Consider the following 6,208-nt stretch of genomic DNA (forward strand, 5'->3'; position numbering starts at 1 on the left):
AACATTTAATTCTTCACATAAATTTAAGGTTAACTTTCTCAGTTGCCTCAAAAAACCAGAATGGAATTTTGATTGGGATTGCATTTAATTCAAAGATTAATTTTAGGAAAACGGGCTATTGAAGTGAAACATTGTTTCTTACCAGATTGCCTATGTCTGACGACATTGTCATTTTCAGAATATCCAAAGCATTCTTAGAAGTCAGCAGTACAAAGGAAAGGAAAGCAATAAAAGCAGGCAAAACAGGGCCAGGGAGCTGGCTCGGTGAGGAAGAGCATTTGCTGCCAAGTTTGAGGGCTAGAGTTTGATCCGTGAGTTCCATCCCGGAACACACATGTTGGAAGGAGAGAACTGACTGCTGGAAGTTGTCCTCTGACTTGGACATACATCTATACCTGTGCACGCGCGTGCGCACATGCACACGCACACACACACACACACACACACACACACACACACACACACACACACACACGTAATGTGATTTAAAATGGACAAAACATTTGAACAGAGATTTCAAGAGAAAAGAAGACATGCAAATAGCTAATGTGCATGTGAAAATATTCTCTATATTCTTAGTCAGAGGGGAAGCATGGATATAAACATCTCCTGTAGTGATGGAAGAAGTGTGAGAAGCTGACTATATCAGTTGTTGGAGCATCAGGAGTGCAGCTTGGTAGAACTATAAATATGTAGTTACTTTGGAAAATGCTTGGTAGTTACATATTTATAAATTTATACAAACCCCAAAACTCAAGAAATCCTATTCTTGTGTATTTACTGGACAGAAATAAAAATGTGTATCTCCAAAAATTTTGTATAACAATGCTTAAAATGGTCTTATTAGTAACAATTCCAAGCTAGAAATAACCCCAATGTCTGCCTACAGGAGAAACAACAAGTTATTTTTATAGGTATATATCATAATGCTACTTGGAACACAAAGGCCAATATATCAATATGAAATAAAGATGAATCTTGAGAATATTATATTAAGCACCTGGGATCAGGAAGAATAGTTCATATGACTCCATTTACATGAAGTTCAGCAACAGACATACAAAATCTAAGATTATGAAAGTCAGAACAGTGGTTGTCTCCAGGGAAGGCATATTGCCAGGAAAAGACACAAGGGAATTTTCTGAAGTGAAAAAAGAAATACACTTTTTAGTTGGTCATTATGGCTATATATAATTGTCAAAATTTGTTCCAGGGACTATTTAAAATTATGTGCATGTTATTCTATATACATTATCCTGTAACCTCTCACATTTCACCCATAATATTTTGAGAAAAGTTAAAGAAGGGCATTCAGCTTGGGATGTAGCTCAGTGGTTCTTACTACCACAAAGAAGGCAACCAGAGAACAGGCAACCAGAAGTGTTGTACGAGACCAGTGAGTTAGGCTCCTTCTCATGTTATTCCATGCAGATTGTAATTTATGTTTTTATGTACTTTAAAAAGATTATTATTATTATTATTATTAATTTCTTATCATGTGTTTCTGTGTGCCTGTATGGGGATGTGTGTGTGTGTGCGTGTGTGTGCAGATGGTTGGCATGGGGGACAAAGGCACCAGATCTCCAGAGCTGGGGCTAGGGTTACAGCTTTGTTGTGAGCCACCAGACAAGGATCCCAGGAAGTGTACTCAGGTCTTCTATAAGCAGAAAACACTTATAACTGTTGAACCCTCTCCCCAGCCCCTGTTTTTCTGTGTTTTATATATTACATGGTACATACGTGCTCAGAGTCGATTCCTGTTTACCATTTCCTCTCCTCTTCATATTTTCTTTGTCAGATACTTTGAGGTACATTTTTTTCCAGGTTGAATTCTACATCCTTCAGATTTTTAGAATTTGTCAAGGAACATCATCCAATTCTAGGTCATTCCCTTTCAGTAGCCAGTGATGAGCTCCGGCCTTCTGGTTGCTGTGAGTGCTCAGCTCACTAACTGCCCCTCTTTGGTGGGTAGTGTGTGTATTCTTGCATGTCTTATTTTTGTGTTGTTCTGCAGTTTCAGTATACTGTATCTAGGGCTAGATTTTTCTTTTCAAAGAATTCTGCTGGTTGAGAGGGTGGAGAGATGGCTCAGCAGGTAAGAACATCTATGCTTGCAGCAGAACTAACTTCTGTTCTTAACATCCACATCTGGTGGCTCATAACTTGTAGCTTTAGTTCTAGAGGATCTGATGTTCCTTCAAGACTCTGATGTCACTTTTCACTTATAGATGCATACACACACACACACACACACACATACACACACACACACCACCACCACCACCACCACCATCATCATCTTCATCCCTTCATACAAATAAAATTAATCTTTAAAAATTTTACTGGTAGTACTATATCTAATTTTCTGAGGAACCGCCAAACTGATTTGCAGTGTGGTTGTACCAGCTTGCAATCCCACCAGCAATGGAGGAGTGTTTCTCTTTCTCCACATCCTTGCCAGCATCTGCTGCCACCTGAATTTTTGATCTTAGCCATTCTGACTGGTGTGAGGTGGAATCTCAGAGTTGTTTTGATTTGCATTTCTCTGATGACTAAGGATGTTGAACATCTCTTTAGGTGCTTCTCAGCCATTTGGTATTCCTCAGTTGAGAATTCTTTGTTTAGCTCTATACTCCATTTTTTAACAGGGTTATTTGGTTCTCTGGAGTCTAACTTCTTGAGTTCTTTGTATATATTGGATATTAGCCCTCTATTGGATGTAGGGTTGGTAAAGATTGTTTTCCAAACTGTTGGTTGCCATTTTGTCCTATTCGCAGTGTCCTTTGCCTTACAGAAGCTTTGCAATTTTATGAGTTCTCATTTGTCAATTCTTGATCTTAGACCCAGCTATACCACTCATGGGCATATACCCAGAAGATGCTCCAACATGTAATAAGGACACATGCTCGACTATGTTCATAGCAGCCTTATTTATAATAGCCAGAAGCTGAAAAGAAACCAGATGTCCTTCAACAGAGGAATGAATACAGAAAATATGGTACATTTACACAATAGAGTACTACTCAGCTATTAAAAACAATGAATTCATGAAGTTCTTAGACAAATGGATGGAACTAGAAAATATCATCCTGAGTGAGGTAACTCAGTAACAAAAGTGGATATTAGCCCAGAAGTTCAGAATACCCAAGATACAATTCACAGACCACATGAAGCTCAAGAAGGAAGACCATATTGTGGATACTTCGGTCCTTCTTAGAAGAGGGACCAAAATACCCATGGGACAAGATACAGAGATAAAGTTTGGAGCAGAAACTGAAGGAAAGGCCATCCAGAGACTGTGCCACTTGGGGGTCCATCCCCTATACAGTTACCAAACCCAGACACGATTATGGATGCCAACAAGTACTTGCTGACAGGAGCCTGATATAGCTGTCTCCTGAGAGGCTCTGTCAGTGCCTGACAAATACAGAATTGGATGCTCATAGCCATCCATTGCACTGAGCACAGGGTTCCCGATGGAGGAGCTAGAGAAAGTACCCAAAAAGCTGAAGGGGTTTTCAGCCCCACAGAAGGAACAACAATATGAACCAACCAGTACCCCCAGAGCTCCCAGGGACTAAACCACCAACCAAAGAGTACACATGGAGGGACTCAAGGCTCTAGCAGTGTATGTAACAGAGGATGGCCTTGTGGGACATCAATGAGAGGAGAGGCACTTGGTCTTGTGAAGGCTCGATGCTCCAGTGTAGGGGAATGTCAGGGCGGGGAGGTGGGAGTGGGTGGGTTAGTGAGCAGGGAGGATGGGATAGGGGGCTTTTTGGAGGGGAAATGAGGAAAGGGGATAAAATTTGAAATGTAAATAAAGAAAATATCTAATAATAATAATAAAAGAAAAAAATCTACTAGATTCTTTCAATGTCTGGATCTGAGCTCTCGTCCCTCAGCTTGGGAAATCCTATACTGTTTCATCTTGGTTATTAGCTCTTCTCTGTCTTCTTTCTTCCTTCTGCAGCTTTAATTAGTATATGAAAGTCCACTTCTATCTGCATTCTGGGTCTTTTAAGCAATTTTCCTACAATACAATTTTGTCCTTGTAGGTATGAAGTTTTGCAAATTGTTCATCACTATTGTAATTATTTCCCAGATATAACCTATTATTGAAGTTATCTTTTGGGCTTTAATTTCAAATATATTTTTCCTGACAAATGGGTTTGACAATTTATTTTTGTGTCTCCAACATGTATTTTCTTTCTTTCATTAAAAAATCATATATATATGATTATGTATATAGCTTAAAATTAAGTTTTTTCATAAAGTATATATCACATGATGAACACATTTTTCCCCATAGCCCCAACTCCCTCTCATTAATCCTCTTTGTTCCCAGTTCCATGTCTACTTTTATGCCACATAAACATACATGATTTTATGAATCTATATAGAATCTAGAGTTAGAAATGAGAGAAAACATTTGTCTTTCTGAGTCTATCTTAATTATCTTACTATTATTATTTTCAGATGTCTCTATTTTTCTTGCAAATGGCTTCATTCAATTTTATGGCTGAAAAATGTCCGTTAATTGTGGATACCACATTTGTTTTATCCATTCCTCTGTTGGATATCTAGGTTGGTTGCATAATGAGTATTGTGAATAGTCCTGCAATAAGCCTGATGTGCAGGCATCTCTGTGTCAAGATGATTCAAGTCCTTTGGGTTAAATATTCAAGCATGCCACAGCTGGATCTTATGGAACGTCCATCTTAGTCTTTGAAGAAACTCCATACTGACTTCCGTACAGGCTGGGTTACTTTGCATTCTGCCCAGCAGTGTACAAGGATTCCCTTGTCCAAATTCTCATTAGCATGTTTCTGTCATGGCTGCCTTTCCTACTGAGGTAAGATGCTTTCTTAGTGGAATTTGAGTCCCATGTCTTTGTAGGGTGTTTTTCTTGGGTGGTCTGAATATTTGTGTTTCAAATGTTCTGGGGTGGATCTGCTGATAACTGTTTCTTCAGTCCTACAGTTTGCCACATTTCCTTTCCATGACCAGTGATCTTTTTGTTTTTGCTTATTGTCACGAGATCCCATGTCCTGGGATGTTGTTATCATGTGGAGCTCTTACAGCTTGAGTTGTGTTCTTTTGGGAATTCTATGCTGAGGACCACTGTAGCGTCAGGTTTTGGCCTACAGCACAGTAACTGTGGACTGAAAAGCAACATCAGGGCAATTTATGGGCTGCAAATTCTGAAGGGCTGTTTATTCTTCAGTCAAGGTATAAAACAGTCCAGGGTTTCAACTCCCCCCTCAGGGGAGGGGGGAGTTACTTCCATTCAATATAGGGGTGTGGCTTCTTGGGGATCTCAGCTCTGACTCTGTGCAGAGGCCGTGGTCCTTATTTCCTTTACTCTTCAGCCCATTAGGCTGTGAAAATTGAAGCTTAAATTTATCAGACTAAGCAAATGCCCTGATTATACTTCCTTGCTCCACTGAACGTCTCAGGATCGAGCTTCATTTAGTTTTTGGCCTCTGGAAATTCATTACTTTCTTGCTGCTTCGTCCTCACATTTACAAAGATGAACACACAAAAAAAATCTATGCAGCTAGCATGTTTGTTTTCACCAGAAAGGATTGGGATAGCCGGTCTATCCCAAGAGACGAGAGATTTGCAGGTTTACGTTTGATCTCATTCTTATGTAATGCCTGTATAACATGCGTTGCATATATTTTTCACAAACTAAGATGGTATCTCATAATTAAGATGGATGTACATAATTTATAAATGAGCAAAAATGTTACCAGATGTCATATCTTCAAGTCACTCCCTGACCCTTATCCATCTTCTGAATGTTATAGACGTGACGGTGGAGTGGAAATGGAAGCTTGAAAGACTGCTGGAACCTTCTGGAACCTCCAGGAATCCTTCTGGAGACTTCTCATTTCTAGGGTACACTCCAAGAATCATGCAAATACAGCTGGTTAATCTTTTAACCTCCTGCATCTTGAAAGTTTTCAGAGGCGTCTTGATTGCTTTGTGGAGGTGGTGGCTTATGGCCATTTTAGTCTGTATTAGCAACAGTTGGCTGGAGATGACCTGGCTGCTTGGTACCAGCATCTCGTGAAGAACAGTAGCTGCATCTCCTCCCATGTGCCGTGTGTTGCCCTTGAGTGCTGCAGTGACTATAAAGCTCTCTCACTTTGGAGAAAGTATTTTTTTTTAAGTTGGAGATGAGACTCATGATAGAGAAACG

Source organism: Mus caroli, unplaced genomic scaffold (assembly GCF_978045245.1).
Source record: "Mus caroli unplaced genomic scaffold, Mus_caroli_1 scaffold_12, whole genome shotgun sequence".
In the NCBI taxonomy this organism is placed as follows: Eukaryota; Metazoa; Chordata; class Mammalia; order Rodentia; family Muridae; genus Mus; species Mus caroli.